Source organism: Cherax quadricarinatus, chromosome 86 (assembly GCF_038502225.1).
Source record: "Cherax quadricarinatus isolate ZL_2023a chromosome 86, ASM3850222v1, whole genome shotgun sequence".
NCBI lineage: Eukaryota > Metazoa > Arthropoda > Malacostraca > Decapoda > Parastacidae > Cherax > Cherax quadricarinatus.
The window spans coordinates 6,244,719-6,267,886 of record NC_091377.1 but is presented as its reverse complement, the minus strand read 5'-3'; the positions used below and the strand labels follow the sequence as shown (position 1 = coordinate 6,267,886).

At 45.2% G+C, this 23,168-nt stretch overlaps 2 protein-coding genes across 2 annotated transcripts in view; one reads left to right on the top strand and one right to left on the bottom strand.

Moving 5' to 3' along the window:
* Positions 1 to 20,592, bottom strand: part of atk (artichoke) — a 68,124-nt gene extending 47,532 nt beyond the window's left edge. The window contains 1 exon segment of the mRNA XM_070103607.1: positions 20,072 to 20,592. The gene's annotated coding sequence lies outside the window, so the exon portion shown is untranslated.
* LOC128686910 (metal cation symporter ZIP14) overlaps positions 1 to 23,168 on the top strand; it is a 210,454-nt gene that overhangs the window by 120,111 nt on the left and 67,175 nt on the right. The gene's annotated exons all lie outside the window — the stretch shown is intronic.

The window sequence follows — 23,168 nt, the reverse complement described above, 5'->3', positions numbered from 1 at the left end:
CTGCACTTGCCCTCCTACCCTGCACTTGCCTTCCTACCCTGCACTTGCCCTCCTACCCTGCACTTGCCCTCCTACCCTGCACTTGCCCTCCTACCCTGCACTTGCCCTCCTACCTTGCACTTGCCCTCCTACCCTGCACTTGCCCTCCTATCCTGCACTTGCCCTCCTACCCTGCACTTGCCCTCCTACTCTGCACTTGCCCTCCTACCCTGCACTTGCCCTCCTACCCTGCACTTGCCCTCCTATCCTGCACTTGCCCTCCTACCCTGCACTTGCCCTCCAACCCTGCATTTGCCCTCGTACCCTGCACTTGCCCTCCTACCCTTCACTTGCCCTCCTACCCTTCACTTGCCCTCGTACCCTGCACTTGCCCTCGTACCCTGCACTTGCCCTCCTACCCTGCACTTGCCCTCCTACCCTGCACTTGCCCTCCTACCCTGCACTTGCCCTCCTACCCTGCACTTGCCCTCCTACCCTGCACTTGCCCTCCTACCCTGCACTTGCCCTCCTACCCTGCACTTGCCCTCCTACCCTGCACTTGCCCTCCTACCCTGCACTTGCCCTCCTACCCTGCACTTGCCCTCCTACCCTGCACTTGCCCTCCTACCTTGCACTTGCCCTCCTACCCTGCACTTGCCCTCCTATCCTGCACTTGCCCTCCTACCCTGCACTTGCCCTCCTACCCTGCACTTGCCCTCCTACCCTGCACTTGCCCTCCTACCCTGCACTTGCCCTCCCACCCTGCACTTGCACTCTCTGAGGTCCTGCGGTGCAGCAGGTAAGGGTGAGGCTGGTGCGGAAGTCTCCTGGCGGGAGAGTTGGCGCCAACGCCCCGCACTCCAGCTTAATTGCGCGGGAACAGAGATAGAGCGAAAAAATCTGTTGTGAGATACTCCGAGCTTTCACAACTCTAAGTGTCTTTGTTCCCTCTCTTTCTTTCTCTCTCTTTCCTAGTAAGACACATCAGTATATATACATAGTGAGGTGACTCCTAGTATGTACTATACACATCGAGAGTTTACTTAAATTTCTACATTACTGATTAAAGTATTTTTGACTGGTGGTAAACAGGTGATATACAGCCTTAATAACTCTCCTGTTATAGATAGGCTTTAAACCTAATTAACCAACCAACTAACCACATAAATCAAGGCTATATATATGTAGCATGTCGCATCCTATAGAGTGCCTTATTAGTAAGTCAGGGCTGTATGACCCTTATTAAGATTATAATGATTTATTAGTAAGTACATTACAGTAATTGTAAATGTTGAAGGAGAGTATTGCATCTTGAGGTCAATGGGACAGCATCGTAGGTCCAGTTATCAGGTCGTTGTGATCCATACACCCAACTAACACAAGTTAGCAAGGAGGTATTTACAGAATCACAACTATAATAACTGTCTTGTGTCCATATGTCGTCCTGGAAGTATTTTTGCTACCAGTGTTTCTTTTGATTTAGGTCCGTGTTATTAATGTTCTAGTGCATTATTATTATTATTGTTTATTAATATTATTATTGTTTATTATTATTATTGATTATTATTATTGTTATTATTACATTCATGGGGAGCGTTAATTAAATCCATAGGAGTTACACAGCGCCTGGGGGAAACGAGTCATACAGGGTCAATTCAAGGAACTGGAGTACAGGTACTATTCCTTAGATCATGGGTACTTGACCGGGGGTATCCATACATACCCCTTGAGGGTATGGGAACCAAATAATGGGGGTATGGGACTCGATCTCCTAACAATTTTAAAAAAAATTGTTTGATTAGAATAAACAGTCAGGTGTTCTATTCCTAGTTAGCAATATGTAGAGTAATTTCAAGCTACTGACATCTTTTGAAGCTATACTGTTACCCGTAGCTCGGGTGGTAGCGCACTCAACTCACACATTGAGGTCCGTGGTTCGATTACCAGTACGGAGGGAAACATTGGGCGTGTTTCCTTAAGACACCTGCTGTCCATGTTCACCTAGCAGTAAGTAGGTACCTGGGTGCTAGCTGACTAGCGTGGGTCGCATCCTGGGGACAAAATTAACCTAACTGTCCGAAATGCTCTACATAACCAGGGGCTTATATTATGTCATGGATGTCAGCTAAGGTCTGTATAAGTTGTACCATGTGCTGTACAAATAAAAGATTTCCCCTCCCCTTCCTCGTCACTCCCTCACATTGTACATGTCTTCCTCTTCCTCCTCCTCTTCCTCTCCTCCTCCTGTTCCTCGTCATTCTCCTGCAACTCTTATATTCCTTCTCGTGGTCGTTGTCTCTTCGTGCTACTCTTATTTGTCTCTTCCCCTTTCTTCTTTTCCTCGCTGTCTGTTCCTCCCCATCATCTTTCCCTTCCTATGCCACATATAGTAGTATATTCACTTCCCACCACACTGGAGGTTCACACTGTGTTCCCACATTAACACTACACTGGAGGTTCACACTGTGTTCCCACATTAACACTACACTGAAGGTTCACACTGTGTTCCCACATTAACACTACACTGAAGGTTCACACTGTGTTCCCACATTAACACTACACTGAAGGTTCACACTGTGTTCCCACATTAACACTACACTGGAGGTTCACACTGTGTTCCCACATTAACACCACACTGGAGGTTCACACTGTGTTCCCACATTAACACTACACTGGAGGTTCACACTGTGTTCCCACATTAACACTACACTGAAGGTTCACACTGTGTTCCCACATTAACACTACACTGGAGGTTCACACTGTGTTCCCACATTAACACTACACTGAAGGTTCACACTGTGTTCCCACATTAACACTACAATAGAGGTTCACACTGTGTTCCCACATTAACACTACACTGGAGGTTCACACTGTGTTCCCACATTAACACTACACTGGAGGTTCACACTGTGTTCCCACATTAACACTACACTGGAGGTTCACACTGTGTTCCCACATTAACACTACACTGGAGGTTCACTCTGTGTTCCCACATTAACACTACACTGGAGGTTCACTCTGTGTTCCCACATTAACACTACACTGGAGGTTCACACTGTGTTCCCACATTAACACTACACTGGAGGTTCACTCTGTGTTCCCACATTAACACTACACTGGAGGTTCACACTGTGTTCCCACATTAACACTACACTGAAGGTTCACACTGTGTTCCCACATTAACACTACACTGGAGGTTCACTCTGTGTTCCCACATTAACACTACACTGGAGGTTCACTCTGTGTTCCCACATTAACACTACACTGGAGGTTCACACTGTGTTCCCACATTAACACTACACTGGAGGTTCACTCTGTGTTCCCACATTAACACTACACTAGAGGTTCACACTGTGTTCCCACATTAACACTACACTAGAGGTTCACACTGTGTTCCCACATTAACACTACACTGGAGGTTCACTCTGTGTTCCCACATTAACACTACACTGGAGGTTCACTCTGTGTTCCCACATTAACACTACACTGGAGGTTCACTCTGTGTTCCCACATTAACACTACACTGGAGGTTCACTCTGTGTTCCCACATTAACACTACACTAGAGGTTCACACTGTGTTCCCACATTAACACTACACTGGAGGTTCACTCTGTGTTCCCACATTAACACTACACTGGAGGTTCACACTGTGTTCCCACATTAACACTACACTGAAGGTTCACACTGTGTTCCCACATTAACACTACACTGGAGGTTCACTCTGTGTTCCCACATTAACACTACACTGGAGGTTCACTCTGTGTTCCCACATTAACACTACACTGGAGGTTCACACTGTGTTCCCACATTAACACTACACTGAAGGTTCACACTGTGTTCCCACATTAACACTACACTGGAGGTTCACTCTGTGTTCCCACATTAACACTACACTGGAGGTTCACTCTGTGTTCCCACATTAACACTACACTGGAGGTTCACACTGTGTTCCCACATTAACACTACACTGAAGGTTCACACTGTGTTCCCACATTAACACTACACTGGAGGTTCACTCTGTGTTCCCACATTAACACTACACTGGAGGTTCACACTGTGTTCCCACATTAACACTACACTGGAGGTTCACTCTGTGTTCCCACATTAACACTACACTGGAGGTTCACACTGTGTTCCCACATTAACACTACACTGGAGGTTCACACTGTGTTCCCACATTAACACTACACTGGAGGTTCACTCTGTGTTCCCACATTAACACTACACTGGAGGTTCACACTGTGTTCCCACATTAACACTACACTGGAGGTTCACACTGTGTTCCCACATTAACACTACACTGGAGGTTCACTCTGTGTTCCCACATTAACACTACACTGAAGGTTCACACTGTGTTCCCACATTAACACTACACTGGAGGTTCACACTGTGTTCCCACATTAACACTACACTGGAGGTTCACACTGTGTTCCCACATTAATAATGATTTGTTTCCATGGGAATGTCTCATTAAATGTTGGTGAGCTATGTTTTGAGGGAGAGAGAGAGAGAGAGAGAGATAATGAGTAGGGCTGAGGGACATACCGTATGTCCGTGGTTCTTCCCCCTGGGTATAATTTCATACACCTGGTGTCACTGTTTACTTAATAGCAAATAGGTACCTGGGTGTTAGTAGACTGGTGTAGGTTACATCCTGGGGGACAAGAATAAAAGATCCCCAGTGGAAATAAAACAGTCTCCAATGACGCACTGACTTTATTGGGTTATCCCAGGTGGCTAACCCTCGGGTTAAAAATCCGAACAAAATCTTAGAGTATCATCAGAGGTAATTACGTAAGATGCAAACATAGGATACACACATGTAGGATATATAAACGAAGGATAAACAAAAGAAGTATACACACACGCATGATAGACACAGTCACTAGAGCAGACCTACTGGAGACACACCCTCACCACAAACACCCTGAAGATACACATGTAGGTTAGGTATCCGTTATAGAGGAGTCCCTCCTCTCACGAGTCACTGTCGTGCCACGTTTTCTAATTATTCTACTCTAAAAAGCAGGATGTGACCCTTTAATTATTATTTACTTGAGCTGTTTCTTGGTCGATAAAGCTAGACGAGGGAGGGCAAGTAGGGAAGAGAGGGAAGACGTTAAGGGAGCGAGGAGAGAAATAAGGAAGAGAGAGAAGTTAAAGAGAGGCATTAAGGGAGAGAGGGAAGGGGAGAAAAGAGGTAGAGACATGAGAGATTTAACTCTAACATTCCAGGACTCAGAACTCCATATCCGGAAAGGTTCCAGAGCTCAGGCTGGACACATGAAATTGTTGAAATTGCCTCTAACGAAGAGGCGACTCATCGTCATCCTCAAGTAACCAATCAGAGAGCCCTAATTTCTTACCAAGGGAAGTGAGAAGATGAGATGTGAAGCTATGTAGTTCCAGACTTGGGAGTGAGCAGTTCCCAATCACTCATAAGTTGGAATAAACACTGTTTAGATTCACTTTCAAAAATTTATATTATTATTATTATAATCAAGGGGGAAGCGCTAAACCCGGAGGATTATACAGCACCTGGGGGGGGATGTGGAAGGCATTCAGGCTTAATTCGGGGAACTGGAGCACAGATCCAATTCCCTAAATCAAGAGCCCCTCACCAACATCAAGGAACCTTCCTTGAGGGGTCAAATATTTTTATATAAAAACTATGAAAGACAAGCCAAAAGTCATAGGAGTAAAAGGTGTTAGGAATGGCTAATCTATAGCATACTAGAAGCACATCCAAGTTTTCCTGTCTACCTTTATTAGATCGTTAATTGGTTAAAGGGAGGGAGAGGGTCCGTAGTTTGATCCCTGGCATGGGTAGAAACTTTGATATTTCCTTCTCATGTTGTCCATATTGACTTACTTTGTTTATGCCCATCTTTCATTTATACATTTCAATCATGTCTCCCCTCATCGTCTTACGAGAGAATTTTGAGGGATTTCAATTTTTCTTCGTATGGAAGATTTCGCATGCAATGTATTAATTATTTGTCATTCTTCTATGAACGTTTTCTAACGAATTTATATCTTCCTGATATAAATCCAAGTAATCTGTCAGCCTTATTGCGCACTTATGCACTGTTGTCTTGGCTTCAGATTTCTGGGTGTTGTGTGTGTGTGTGTGTGTGTGTGTGTGTGTGTGTGTGTGTGTGTGTGTGTGTGTGTGTGTGTGTGTGTGTGTGTGAGCATTTGTCTCTGTGTGCGTGCGTGTGCGCTGGGGAGGGAATGAGAATCCACTTTCTCTGATTTTAGTCATCAATACACAGACTTTCCCGCGAAAATTAACTTGCCAGAGAGCAGAGAATATTATAGCTTGCACTGCGAGCTCTTCGCGCGCGCGCGCACACACACACTATATTATATATATATATATATATATATATATATATATATATATATATATATATATATATATATATATATATATATATATATATATATATATACACATATGCGTGTGTACTCACCTATATGTAGTTGCAGGGGTCGAGTCTCAGTTTTTGGCCCCGCCTCTTCACTGGTCGTTACTAGGTTCACCTTCATGGCTTCGAGAGCCTTGTCGTACCCCTTCTTAAAGCTATGTATGGATCTTGCCTCTACCACTTCATTCTCCATGTCATTCCACTTCCTGACTACTCTAAGGCGGAAGATATACTTCCTAACATCCCTGTGACTCATCTGAGTTTTCAACTTCCAGCTGTGCCCTCTTGTTCCTGCTTCCCATCTCTCAAACAATCTGTCCCTATTCAAACTATCATGTCTTCTCAGTATTTTGTACATTGTTATCATATCACCCTCGGACCCTCTGTCCTCCAGTGACATCAGGCCTGATTAACACCGAACTAGTTTTAAGTAACATCAGGAGGCACCACAGTCTGCGAGGCGCTTGCTACAGACTAGGATTTTGAATGCTGGATTTTTTTTTATTTTAAGAAATATAATTAACTTGTTGGGGTATGAAAAGGGTGTTTTAGTGTGAAATTACAAGCTTGATGGTGTTGAAGGAGTTTGAGTTTTGTTGGGTCCCTGTAAACGGTTTGATTTGTTCTATAATCCTATCTGTGAGGTAATCCAGCTAGCCTAGATCTTTAAAATGTTTCCTGTCGATTTCTATTTCTTGATAAAGTTTTACTGGAATTATAAATTCTTAGGATTCTTAAGAAAACGCTGGGCACTGTGTTTCTCTACTGTTGAGTGCCGACTAAAAAAATGGATGTAATTTGAAGTGTGTGGTTTTCCATATATACTTTAAACTCAAATTATTTTTTTGAATTATTAGTATCCAGAGGAACAAAATGTGACTGTTAAAGTCCCATTTAGTTTTGGTGGATGGCTGGTACTAGTTGGCTCAGTTTGTGAAGAAAGTGTTGCCTCAATCATAATTACAGTATGTGAGGATGTCATGGATACATTGGTGCCAGATCATATCCGTTGCTTTGATAGAAGGCAAAATGTGGGTTTCAAAGTCTACCGTGTATAAGTTGGAGAGGTAAAGGGTGAGTGGACTCCCAATGCTTCAACCATTTCTTTGATTGTAAAATTACTGTTGAAAGAGGTGTTGGGTGAGGCACACATCTTGGTAAGTGATATTATCGTCCTGATAAAGATGAGGAATTTACTCTGTTGTTGGAGTTCTATGGAGAGAAAATCTAGGATATCGTCGACCGGACTCTATAGTGAACAGGAGACAACGTCCTCACTCAGTCATTTACTGTTGTGGACATTTACGTTTTTGATCTAATCAACAAAAATCTGAGTATGATGCGTGTAGTGAAGGTGCCCAGGAAACGTCATAGTCAGTTTTTCCTGCAATATAGCTGAGCAGTCTATTATCAGTTTTCTTCGTCTATTCTGATTCACGTTTAGTTTACTTGTGCCGCCTAACCAGCTAGTCAGTGCACCCCTTGCTCACCCTATGAGCGGCAACGCTGCAATCAGAATTACAGATGTCACAATGGGTCTTTGTCAGACCCCACTGGATATTGCTATATCACTAGAAGAAAATATTAGTCATTTCATACTTTACAATTAGTACTTCATATAGTTAATAATACAGTACAAAATACATTGGTCATAATTGGGTTGCGGTCTCTATAAACTTTTTTTTTTATCTGGTCGATGCAAAATGTGGATATAACCTCAAGATTTCAGATATTTTATCATTAATAACGAGGTGTTTTGCCATATCTTTTAAGTAATGAAAGTAAAATACCGACAATATGTTAGGCAAAAGTACACATGTACAACTGGTGTGGAACCTATATACGTATACTGTGGCCCGGTGGCCTGGTGGCTAGAGCTCCCGCTTCACACACGGAGGGCCCGGGTTCGATTCCCGGCGGGTGGAAACATTTCGACACGTTTCCTTACACCTATCGTCCTGTTCACCTAGCAGCAAATAGGTACCTGGGTGTTAGTCGACTGGTGTGGGTCGCATCCTGGGGGACAAGATTAAGGACCCCAATGGAAATAAGTTAGACAGTCCTCGATGACGCACTGACTTTCTTGGGTTATCCTGGGTGGCTAACCCTCCGGGGTTAAAAATCCGAACGAGATCTTATCTTATTGTTTGTAACAGTTTGATTAAGCTCCTGGAGAGCGAAACGTTGCCTCAGTAAAATGTTGCATTAGTTGCACTTGTGTCCTTTTATCTAACATATCGTGTGAGGTTTGAATGGTGGTATCTCTGAAAGGTTGGAACCTCGTCCTTCATAGACCCACCTCAGACACATACATCACTAAATTACACACATCAACCCCGTAATCACAACAATGGTAGCGCGCGCGCGAGCGCACACACACACACACACACACACACACACACACACACACACACACACACACACACACACACACACACACACACACACACACACACTGTGTCCAGAGATTGGACACAGTAACAAGGGGACACAGTTGGAAGCTGAAGACACAGATGAATCACAGGGATGTTAGGAAGTATTTCTTCAGCCACAGAGTAGTCAGTAAGTGGAATAGTTTGGGAAGCGATGTAGTGCAGGCAGGATCCATACATAGCTTTAAGCAGAGGTATGATAAAGCTCACGGCTCAGGGAGAGTGACCTAGTAGCGATCAGTGAAGAGGCGGGGCCAGGAGCTCGGACTCGACCCCCGCAACCTCAACTAGGTGAGTACACACACACACAGGGTATGTCCTACGAGGAGAGGTTAGGGGAAATGGACCTGACAACACTGGACGACAGGAGAGATAGGGGGGACATGATAACGACGTATAAAATACTGAGAGGAATTGACAAGGTGGACAAAGACAGGATGTTCCAGAGATGGGACACAGCAACAAGGGGACACATTTGGAAGCTGAAGACAGATGAATCACAGGGATGCTAGGAAGTATTTCTTCAGCCACAGAGTAGTCAGGAAGTGGAAGAGTTTGGGAAACGATGTAGTGGAGGCAGGAACCATACATACCTGGAGTTTACCTGGAGAGAGTTCCGGGGGTCAACGCCCCCGCGGCCCGGTCTGTGACCAGGCCTCCTGGTGGATCAGAGCCTGATCAACCAGGCTGTTACTGCTGGCTGCACGCAAACCAACGTACGAGCCACAGCCCGCTTGTCAGGAACCGACTTTAGGTGCTTGTCCAGTGCCAGCTTGAAGACTGCCAGGGGTCTGTTGGTAATCCCCCTTATGTATGCTGGGAGGCAGTTGAACAGTCTCGGGGCCCTGACATTTATTGTATGGTCTCTTAACGTGCTAGTGACACCCCTGCTTTTCACTGGGGGGATGTTGCATCGTCTGCAAAGTCTTTTGCTTTCGTAGCGAGTGATTTTCGTGTGCAAGTTCGGTACTAGTCCCTCTTTAAGCAGAGGTATGATAAAGCTCACGGTTCAGGGAGAGTGACCCAGTAGCGACCAGTAAAGAGGCGGGGCCAGGAGCTATGACTCGACCCCTGCAATCACAACTAGGTGAGTACACACCCACACCACACACACACACAACAGGCCTAGTGTCTAATCGACATGTGTCTAGGACAAAATGGTAACTAACACACACACACACACACACACACACACACACACACACACACACACACACACACACACACACACACACACACACACACACACACCACACACACACACCACACACACACACCACACACACACACCACACACACACACCACACACACCACACACACACCACACACACACACCACACACACACACCACACACACCACACACACACACCACACACACACACCACACACACACACACCACACACACACACCACACACACACACACCACACACACACACCACACACACACACCACACACACACACACCACACACACACACACACACACCACACACACACACACACCACACACACACACCACACACACACACACACACCACACACACACACACACACACACCACACACACACCACACACACACACCACACACACACACCACACACACACACCACACACACACACCACACACACACACACACACCACACACACCACACACACACACACACCACACACACACACACACCACACACACACACACACCACACACACACACCACACACACCACACACACACACACCACACCACACACACACACCACACACACACACCACACACACACACACCACACACACACCACACACACACACACACCACACACACACACCACACACACACACACACACCACACACACACACACACACACCACACACACACACACCACACACACCACACACACCACACACCACACACACCACACCACACACACACACCACACACACCACACACACACCACACCACACACACACACCACACACACACACCACACACACACCACACACACCACACACACACCACACACACACCACACACACACACACACCACACACACACACACCACACACACACACCACACACACACACCACACACACACACCACACACACACACACACACACACACACACACCACACACACACACCACACACCACACACACACCACACACACACACACACACACACACACACCACACACACACACACACACACACACACCACACACACACCACACACACACACACCACACACACACACCACACACACACACCACACACATACACCACACACACACACACACACCACACACACACACCACACACACACACACACACCACACACACACACCACACACACACACCACACACACACACACCACACACACACACACACACCACACACACACACCACACACACCACACACACACACACACACACACACGACGAGAGCAATAGAGCGATGGTTGACACACTGGCTAGAGTGGCCAGAAGAGCTCATGCATGCAGGGCAAAGCTCCTGATCATGGGTGACTTTAACCACAAGGAGATCGATTGGGAGAACTTGGACCCACATGGGGGCCAAGATACATGGAGGGCTAAGATGATGGAGGTGGTACTGGAAAACTTCATGTGCCAACACGTAAGGGACACTACAAGAGAGAGAGGAGAGGATGAACCAGCAAGGCTGGACTTAGTATTCACCTTGAGTAGTGCAGATATCGAGGACATCACATATGAAAGACCCCTTGGGGCCAGTGACCATGTGGTTTTAAGCTTCGAATACACAGTAGAGCTACAAGTGGAGGGAGAAGCAGGAAGGCCAGGACGAATGAAGCCAAACTACAAGAAAGGGGACTACACAGGAATGAGGAACTACCTGAACGGGGTTCAGTGGGACAGAGAACTGGCAGGGAAGCCAGTTAATGAGATGATGGAATATGTAGCAACAAAATGCAAGGAGGCTGAGGAGAGGTTTGTACCCAAGGGTAACAGGAATAATGAAAAAGCCAGGATGAGCCCATGGTTTACCCAAAGGTGCAGGGAGGCAAAAACCAAGTGTGCTAGGGAATGGAAGAAATATAGAAGGCAAAGGACCCAGGAGAATAAGGAGAACAGTCGTAGAGCCAGAAACGAATATGCACAGATAAGAAGGGAGGCCCAAAGACAATATGAAAATGACATATCAGCGAAAGCCAAATCTGACCCGAAACTGTTGTACAGCCACATCAGGAGGAAAACAACAGTCAAGGACCAGGTAATCAGGCTAAGGAAGGAAGGAGGAGAGACAACAAGAAAGGACCGTGAAGTATGTGAAGAACTCAACAAGAGATTCAAAGAAGTGTTCACAGAGGAGACAGAAGGGACTCCAGAAAGACGGAGAGGTGGGGCACACCACCAAGTGCTGGACACAGTGCACACAACCGAGGAAGAAGTGAAGAGGCTTCTGAGTGAGCTAGATACCTCAAAGGCAATGGGGCCAGATAACATCTCCCCATGGGTATTGAGAGAGGGAGCAGAGGCGCTATGTGTACCCCTAACAACAATATTCAATACATCTATCGAAACAGGGAGATTGCCTGAGGCATGGAAGACAGCAAATGTAGTCCCAATCTTTAAAAAAGGAGACAGACATGAAGCATTAAACTACAGACCAGTGTCACTGACATGTATAGTATGCAAAACCATGGAGAAGATTATCAGAAGAGTGGTGGAACACCTAGAAAGGAACGATCTCATCAACAGCATCCAACATGGTTTCAGGGACGGGAAATCCTGTGTCACAAACCTACTGGAGTTCTATGACATGGTGACAGCAGTAAGACAAGAGAAAGAGGGGTGGGTGGATTGCATTTTCTTGGACTGCAAGAAGGCGTTTGACACAGTTCCACACAAGAGATTGGTGCAAAAACTGGAGGACCAAGCAGGGATAACAGGGAAGGCACTACAATGGATCAGGGAATACTTGTCAGGAAGACAGCAGCGAGTCATGGTACGTGGCGAGATGTCAGAGTGGGCACCTGTGACCAGCGGGGTCCCGCAGGGGTCAGTCCTAGGACCAGTGCTGTTTCTGGTATTTGTGAACGACATGACGGAAGGAATAGACACACACACACACACACACACACACACACACACCCACACACACACCACACACACACACCACACACACACACACACACCACACACACACACCACACACACACACACACCACACACACACACCACACACACACCACACACACCACACACACACCACACACACACCACACACACACACCACACACACACACACCACACACACACACACCACACACACCACACACACACACACACACACACACACACACACATCACACACACACCACACACACACCACACACACAACACACACACACCACACACACCACACACCACACACACACCACACACACCACACACACCACACACACACCACACACACACACACCACACACACACCACACACCACACACACACCACTCACACACCACACACACACACCACCACACACACACACCGCACACACACACCACACACACACACTACACACACACACCACACACACCACACACACCACACACCACACACACCACACACACACCACACACACACCACACACCACACACACACACCACACACACACCACACACACCACACACACCACACACCACACCACACACACACACCACACACACCACACACACACACCACACACACCACACACACACCACACACACCACACACACACACACACACCACACACACACCACACACCACACACCACACACACCACACACACACCACACACACACCACACACACACCACACACACACACACCACACACACACACCACACACACCACACACACACCACACACACACACACACACACACACACACACACACACACCACACACACACACACACACACCACACACACACACACACACACCACACACACACACCACACACACACACCATACACACACACACACACACACACACACACACACACACACACACACACACACACACACACACAGACACAAACAACACACACACACCACACACACACACCACACACACACACCACACACACACACCACACACACACACCACACACACACACACACACACACACACACACACACACACACACACACACACACCACACACACACCACACACACACTACACACACACCACACACACACCACACACCACACACACCACACACACACACCACACACACCACACACCCCACACACACACACATACACACCACACACACACACATACCACACACACACCACACACACACCCACACACACCACACACACACCACACACACACACACACCACCACCACACACACACCACACACACACCACTACACACACACCACACACACCACACACACCACACACCACACACACACACCACACACACACACCACACACACACCACACACACCACACACACCACACACACACCACACACACACCACACACACCACACACACACCACACACACCACACACACCACACACACACCACACACACACCACACACACCACACACGCACACACACACACCACACACACCACACACACACACCAACACGCACACACACACACACACACACACACACACAACACAAACACAAACACAGACCCAACACACACACACCAACACAAACGCGCACACACACACACACACACACACACACACACACACACACACACACACACACACACACACACACACACACACACCAACACGCACACACACACCAAACACGCACACACAACACACACACACACATATACAACAGGCCTAGTGTCTAATCGACATGTGCCTAGGACAAAATGGTAACTAACACACACACACACACACACACACACGCACACACACACACACACACACACACACACACACACACAGATGATGGGAAGTTAATGAGGAGAATTAAATCTGATGAGGACCAGGCAGGACTTCAAAGAGACCTGGACAGACTGGACACCTGGTCCAGCAAATGGCTTCTCGAATTTAATCCTGCCAATTGCAAAGTCATGAAGATAGGGGAAGGGCACAGAAGACCACAGACAGAGTATAGGCTAGGTGGCCAAAGACTGCAAACCTCACTCAAGGAGAAAGATCTTGGGGTGAGTATAACACCGAGCATGTCTCCGGAAGCACACATCAATCAGATAATTGCTGCAGCATATGGGCGCCTGGCAAACCTGAGAACAGCATTCCGACACCTTAGTAAGGAATCATTCAAGACACTGTACACCGTGTATGTCAGGCCCATACTGGAGTATGCAGCACCTGTTTGGAACCCGCACTTGATAAAGCACGTCAAGAAACTAGAGAAAGTACAAAGGTTTGCAACAAGGTTAGTTCCAGAGCTAAGGGGAATGTCCTATGAAGAAAGATTAAGGGAAATCGGCCTGACGACACTGGAGGACAGGAGGGTCAGGGGAGACATGATATCGACATATAAAATACTGCGTGGAATAGACAAGGTGGACAAGGACAGGATGTTCCAGGGAGGGGACACAGAAACAAGAGGCCACAATTGGAAGTTGAAGACACAAATGAGTCAGAGAGATAGTAGGAAGTATTTCTTCAGTCATAGAGTTGTAAGGCAGTGGAATAGCCTAGAAAATGACGTAGTGGAGGCAGGAACCATACACAGTTTTAAGACGAGGTTTGATAAAGCTCATGGAGCGGGGAGAGGGAGGGTCTAGTAGCAACCGGTGAAGAGGCGGGGCCAGGAGCTAGGACTCGACCCCTGCAACCACAAATAGGTGAGTACAAATAGGTGAGTACACACACAAGAAACATGATAAAGCTCGCGGAGCGGGAAGAGTGACCTGGTAGCGGCCAGTTTAAGAGGCGGGGCCAGGAACTGTGAATCGACCCCCCGCAACCACAACTAGGTGAGGACACACACAGGTTGTCCATACTGTTCCACCAAATAGATTAACTTTCACCAAATTCCACTCACTCACGCATGCACCCATATATTTTCTCACTAATGCTTTCTCGCACAACCACGCACTCAGAATTACACGAATTAATACAGTGGAGTGGACCACTTATGTACACATACAAGCAGACAAACTAGCTAGAAATTATTCACAAAGGCGAGTATATAGTGAATGTTGGGCAGGTGTGAGGGGCCAGGATAAGTGCAACAGTGACACTCAAGTGTTACTGCCTTATATCATAGCCTGGTTCCATCAAGGCGGCGGTTACAACATAATGTATCAACACTGGCTGTTTGCTAATTAGATTACGTTAAGCTAGGGTAGGCTGTCACTAATTCCAGAGACAAATAGCGCTAGCCGCCACTTCCACACCCATCGTGGAAATATATATATATATATATATATATATATATATATATATATATATATATATATATATATATATATATATATATAGAGAGAGAGAGAGAGAGAGAGAGATACATATATCACTGGGAAAGGAAGCGCTAAACCTGTATGCGACGTACAGCGCGTGAAGAATGGGAGTGGGGTCAAAGTTTAATCTAAGGAAGGGAAAGTTATCTTCAATTCCATGGCTGACGAGTCGTTCACCAACTTCAAGAAGGGACGTTATGAATTATCTATCTAGACTACGGGGCATATCATTTATCCAGCACAAGAATAATATGTGGCACGCCACATATCAGCATAAACTGATGCAGCGGTGTGTGACCCACGCGGGTTTAGCGGGTCTTTGTTAATACTGTAAAATTAGTATAGATTTTGTTTCACTATTATTGGCTAAAATCATTTAGTTCCTGTTCCTTGGGTAAATTTACAAATAATTCAGACTACTAGCAGGACTATTAAATCCGGCTTCAGATAATTACTTAATTACTGTAGAGTTTTATGTTAAAAGCCTTTACGACTCTGTTGCATTCGTTTGATGCAAGTGGTAATTTATTAATGACGATGGGGCAACTGTTGCATAGTACGAGTTGAAATAGGTTGCTACATTGCATGCATAATATGCGCATTTCATTATCAATAATGTGATAATGGTTGTGGGGGCGGTAGTGGTAGTAGTATTAGTGGTTATGATCGTAGCAGTGGTGGCGGTGGTAATAGTAATAGTAGTCGTTGCATTTTATATCAGGAGAAATGAGAAAATTTCTCCTGACGAGAGTCTTCGTGGTAAGATGTTCCACTTCTTGCGTTTCGGGTTCCTTTCGCTCATAACTTGAGAAGGCCTCACGCGACCGGATTCTAATTTTCAACGCTTGTCTACGGTAACTAGGGCTAGATTCTTGGAAAGACTGACATGTGCAGGTGCCCCATGACCAAAGTTGTTGAGCCTATTCCCAGCATCCTGGAATGGATGGAAAAACTTCAGTTACGTAGTTACGTAGTTGCAAACGGTTAAAAGATGTCTCCTAATTTGACAACGGAGAGTGAAATTCAAGTGTGTAGGTGCAAATGTGACCATTTTGCGTACAATAGTATGGCATTCTTATTCCCGTTAAATCAGGTAAAACAAGAAGTCAGTTTATCTCTTCTGAACAGCTTCAATATTTAATAGCTGATGCATCTTAGGGCCAGGATAATGCCCATTTAGCTTTGCTTGTGTACAGGCAAATTTGCCAGTATAGTATAAAATATACACACAAAAAACTTGGAATCGTTGGAATCCGTGCCAAAGCTGGATAATTCCTCTTCTGACTGGCTTCAAATTTTCACCACTTGTGATTTCCTTGAACGCCAGGTTCACCCTGTTATTGGGTGCCGTAAGTCCGAATAAATAGTGACGTTTATTTATAAAGAATGCTGCTTCTCATCGGCTTCAAAATTGCAATGATGCATTCTGCAAAAAGGATGATATCCCATAACTTGATAATGCAACTATTAAGTGGCTTCAAGCTTAATGTGCGTGTGTATTTTAGGATATTTGTCCCTTTGAAATCAAGATATTAGTTTCCACATGATGACTTGCGGATGTCACTCGTGATTCTCTTCAACTTTTCAATGCTAATATTCAGCTGCATTACAGTTATGTCATACATTGCATTATTCCTGCTACGAGCATTGAGGCACAGGGAAGACTGGGGTTATGCAATACAGGAATACCTTTTTCAGATGGCGCTGGTACTGAAATACTTCATTACTAATATTAATAGTCATATGAAAGCGCTGAACCGTAGGGATCATATAGTAGCTATGTCATTATTAAGGTTGATTGTAACCTAGTGGTGTAAGTAGCTCCGTGTTGTAAGTGTCAGGCTTGGCTGCTGAGGGAGGTAGTGTTGAGGTGTGATTGTTACGTTCAGTTGATGGCTTTGGTCAGTTTGTGGTTTATTTCGTGTTTCCTAGGGTTAGTAAGCTCCTCCAACTTGATATCACTTGGGTTGACACACTCGTCTCGCTCCTTTTTCTTGGTCCTTATCACGTTGCTTTCGCTTGTTTTGTTCAATATCGTTTCCAGTCAGCATTTACAGATTATTAGTACAAAAAAAATCTTACTCAGAACTTGTCAACAACTAAGTAATCAAAGTAATGCTATAAAATAATAGTATCTTGGAAAACATTTTATTTCACTCCCACAATCATAGTTCAACTTAACCTAAATTTTCGTAGTAGCAACTTTCACAGTGACCAACCAACTCAGATACACTTCTCATGCTTCTCCAAGGACAGAAACTAAAAACTATACTTTCCCGTCGTAATTTTTGTGATTTGCAGATACAAAAATCTTAAGAACGCCGGCAACGCCCAGAGAATGAAATGATAAACTATTCTTAGCTTTTTATAAAAAAATGTCAAATTTATTAAAGTTGACTAGTCGAGGTCTTAAAATATGAAAGCAATTTTAAAATATATATTTTTAGAAAGGGTTTTCATCCGGGTGGAAAATAAAACTAAATATTATGTCATACTTGGAGAACGTTACAAATTGTGCTTCTTAGTTGTTTCCTCTTTATTTTGTGAGTGCAGACACGACCGGATCGACACCATGTCCAGCCCTTCTAGGGTAGGGTAGGTGCCTGATCCGGAGCTTGCAGCTCACTAGACAGTCATTCCCATTAGCCCCCTTGGGGCGGGGATGGCAGGCCAGAGAGGCCTAGCTTGTGGCTAGGCCTGGGGACAGTTGGTCCCAAAGATGAGGGGGTACTTGTGTCTCCTCCCATGGGAGACTCAGGTCTCAGACACTCCCAAGACAGGGAGGCAAGGCCGGGCCACCACTTGGAAAAGGTCCGGGCCGGGAGATTACCGGCAAATTTTAATAATAAATAATAAATAGACACGACCACTTCTTGGGCGGGGAAGGTACCAGAGCTAGAGCTTGCTACCACCTGCAGCTCACAAGACTGCCGGGAGAGTACCGGCGAATCAAGGAGGAGGAGCAGACAAGTATAATTAAACCAAAATCTAAAATAGTGAATTTTATATGCTCATACACTACTGCATTTTTATCAAGTGATTCTGAATATGTTCTCTATAATCGAGTATCATACTGCTATTTATATTACTGCGGCCAGCAGTAACATTGCCTGGTTAATCTGGCCCCTGATCCACCGCGAGGTATGGTCATGGACCGGGCCGCGGGGGCGTTGACCCCCGAAACTCCCCGCAGGTAAACTACTATTACTGTTACTAATGCTCCTATAATTAGTGTCACTATTAATTACTACATAATTTTGTCCATCTTTCCAGGAATAATACAACTCTTGTATCCTTGCTTAGGAGTAACATATATACATATATATTGTTGCAGAACAACCACTGTGAAAAAAATAGTGAAATTCCAAGCGCTTTCGTGACTTCTCACATTATCAAAGAACTATGTTATAGTTCCTTGATGATGTGAGAAGTCACGAAAGCGCTTGGAATTTCGCTATTTTTTCACAGTGGCTGTTTTGCATATTGTGATATCACCTGTTAACTATGATCTTATTGCATATATATTGCTTTATTTTGTTAATAGCTGTGTTTTTATCCTTTTTTCAAAATTTGGAAAAGGAAAATGAACTAAATAAGATATAGAATATAGTTGATTCATATAGAAGCGCATATTACATCATTATATTCACGAAAAAGCCCTAAACCCATAAGGGTCATACAGCACCTGGAGAACTGGAGGTAATCATATTTGATCCGAGGATGATGAGCCCTTCACCACCATCAAGGAACAGAATATATGGAATTTAAATGGAACAATATCTTACCATGACAAGGTGTGAGAGGATGCAGTGGGCGGCTGTTTGGAAGACGCTTGTAAGCTTGTTGGATAGGCTGTAGATGTGTAACTTGTAGGCTTGTTGGACCGGCTCTAGATGGTTCAGTGCAACTTGATGTTTAACGTATAGGCTTGATGGGCAGGCTGTAGCTGGCTCAGTTTAACTTGTAAGCTTGTTGGCCAACCTGTAGCTGGTTCAGCGTAACTTGTACGTTTGCTGGGCAGGCTGTAGGCAGTTGTGTAACTTGTTAATGTGTAACGTGTGGGCTTGTTGAGCAGACTATGTGGTAGTGTAATTTGTCAGTGTGTAACGTGTTAGGCAAACTGTAGCGGTTCAGTGTAACGTGTAGGCTTGTTGGGCAGGTTGTAGCTGGTTCAGTGTAACGTGTAGGCTTGTTGGGTAGGTTGTAGCTGGTTCAGTGTAACGTGTAGGCTTGTTGGGTAGGTTGTAGCTGGTTCAGTGCAACGTGTAGGCTTGTTGGGTAGGTTGTAGCTGGTTCAGTGTAACGTGTAGGCTTGTTGGGTAGGTTGTAGCTGGTTCAGTGCAACGTGTAGGCTTGTTGGGTAGGTTGTAGCTGGTTCAGTGCAACGTGTAGGCTTGTTGGGTAGGTTGTAGCTGGTTCAGTGTAACGTGTAGGCTTGTTGGGTAGGTTGTAGCTGGTTCAGTGCAACGTGTAGGCTTGTTGGGTAGGTTGTAGCTGGTTCAGTGTAACGTGTAGGCTTGTTGGGTAGTTTGTAGCTGGTTCAGTATAACGTGTAGGCTTGTTGGGTAGGTTGTAGCTGGTTCAGTATAACGTGTAGGCTTGTTGGGTAGTTTGTAGCTGGTTCAGTATAACGTGTAGGCTTGTTGGGTAGTTTGTAGCTGGTTCAGTATAACGTGTAGGCTTGTTGGGTAGTTTGTAGCTGGTTCAGTATAACGTGTAGGCTTGTTGGGTAGGTTGTAGCTGGTTCAGTGTAACGTGTAGGCTTGTTGGGTAGGTTGTAGCTGGTTCAGTGTAACGTGTAGGCTTGCTGGGTAGGTTGTAGCTGGTTCAGTGTAACGTGTAGGCTTGTTGGGTAGACTGTAGCTTTTTCAGTGTAAATTGTAGATGTATAGCGTCTTGATAGGTTCTTGTAGATGACTTCTGTCCTTCAATTACACTGATAGTCTTTTATAATGTCTAATAGTCAACTTTCGTATCGTGCTGTTGCTAGTTGATACACAAGCACTAACTGAAGCTCTTGAAGACGCATTGGCTGCTTTGAGTTAATTTCCATTTCCTTATTAATAGCCAAGAAATCTCAAGAACTTTGTAAATAATTATAGACTATGCATCAATTTGTAGGCTTGTAAGTCTGACGCAGAGTTAATTACTATCTGTATTGAGTAACCAGTTGTATATATATGACGATTCTGGATATTAAATATGCTAGGATCTCTTCATTAGTTCCATTTACCTTTTTGCATTTCTTTAAACACTTAATTGTCATTAAATTATATATTAACATCACTTTCTTGTTCTTTTTGCAGTTTTAAGAGTATCTGACACATTTTAAAATGGAATTTTTTCGTTATCTGTAACATAATTCAAGCGACTTATATTTTAATTTTGGTTATTAATAACTATTCGATATTTCAATTATTGGAGGGAGCACTGAAAAATGACACTTATATAACACCCACCGAAATAATGTATATAGAATCATATATATATCCTCACGGTGAATATTTTGCAACAGGGTTAACAACTGGAGAAAGTTTGTGCTGTGAATAAGAGTTTGAAACAGTGTGAGAGGAGAGCAGGAGCCACCTCGTGTACTCTAGACGAGACTCCACCACTGACTGTGGCTGCCACACTCACCTTCCTACCAATTCCGTCTCAACATCAACACTCATTCCCGTATAAAAGCTTTCCCTCTTCGTTACGTAACTCGTTGATAATTACGTGTTCGTTATACCAGCTGTAAGGACCCAGTATGTCCTCCATCTTTAACAATAAACTGATTTAATCGGTGATGTTTCCCGTTTACCTGGAGTTTACCTGGAGAGAGTTCCGGGGGTCAACGCCCCCGCGGCCCGGTCTGTGACCAGGCCTCCTGGTGGATCAGAGCCTGATCAACCAGGCTGTTGCTGCTGGCTGCACGCAAACCAACGTACGAGCCACAGCCCGGCTGATCAGGAACTGACTTTAGGTGCTTGTCCAGTGCCAGCTTGAAGACTGCCAGGGGTCTGTTGTTTATCCCCCTTATGTGTGCTGGGAGGCAGTTGATCAGTCTCGGGCCCCTGACACTTATTGTATGGTCTCTTAACGTGCTAGTGACACCCCTGCTTTTCATTGGGGGGGATGGTGCATCGTCTGCCAAGTCTTTTGCTTTCGTAGTGAGTGATTTTCGTGTGCAAGTTCGGTACTAGTCCCTCTAGGATTTTCCAGGTGTATATAATCATGTATCTCTCCCTCCTGCGTTCCAGGGAATACAGGTTTAGGAACCTCAAGCGCTCCCAGTAATTGAAGTGTTTTATCTCCGTTATGCGCGCCGTGAAAGTTTTCTGTACATTTTCTAGGTCGGCAATTTCACCTGCCTTGAAAGGTGCTGTTAGTGTGCAGCAATATTCCAGCCTAGATAGAATAAGTGACCTGAAGAGTGTCATCATGGGCTTGGCCTCCCTAGTTTTGAAGGTTCTCATTATCCATCCTGTCATTTTTCTAGCAGATGCGATTGATACAATGTTATGGTCCTTGAAGGTGAGATCCTCCGACATGATCACTCCCAGGTCTTTGACGTTGGTGTTTCGCTCTATTTTGTGGCCAGAATTTGTTTTGTACTCTGATGAAGATTTAATTTCCTCATGTTTACCATATCTGAGTAATTGAAATTTCTCATCGTTGAACTTCATATTGTTTTCTGCAGCCCACTGAAAGATTTGGTTGATGTCCGCCTGGAGCCTTGCAGTGTCTGCAATGGAAGACACTGTCATGCAGATTCGGGTGTCATCTGCAAAGGAAGACACGGTGCTGTGGCTGACATCCTTGTCTATGTCGGATATGAAGATGAGGAACAAGATGGGAGCGAGTACTGCGCCTTGTAGAACAGAGCTTTTCACCGTA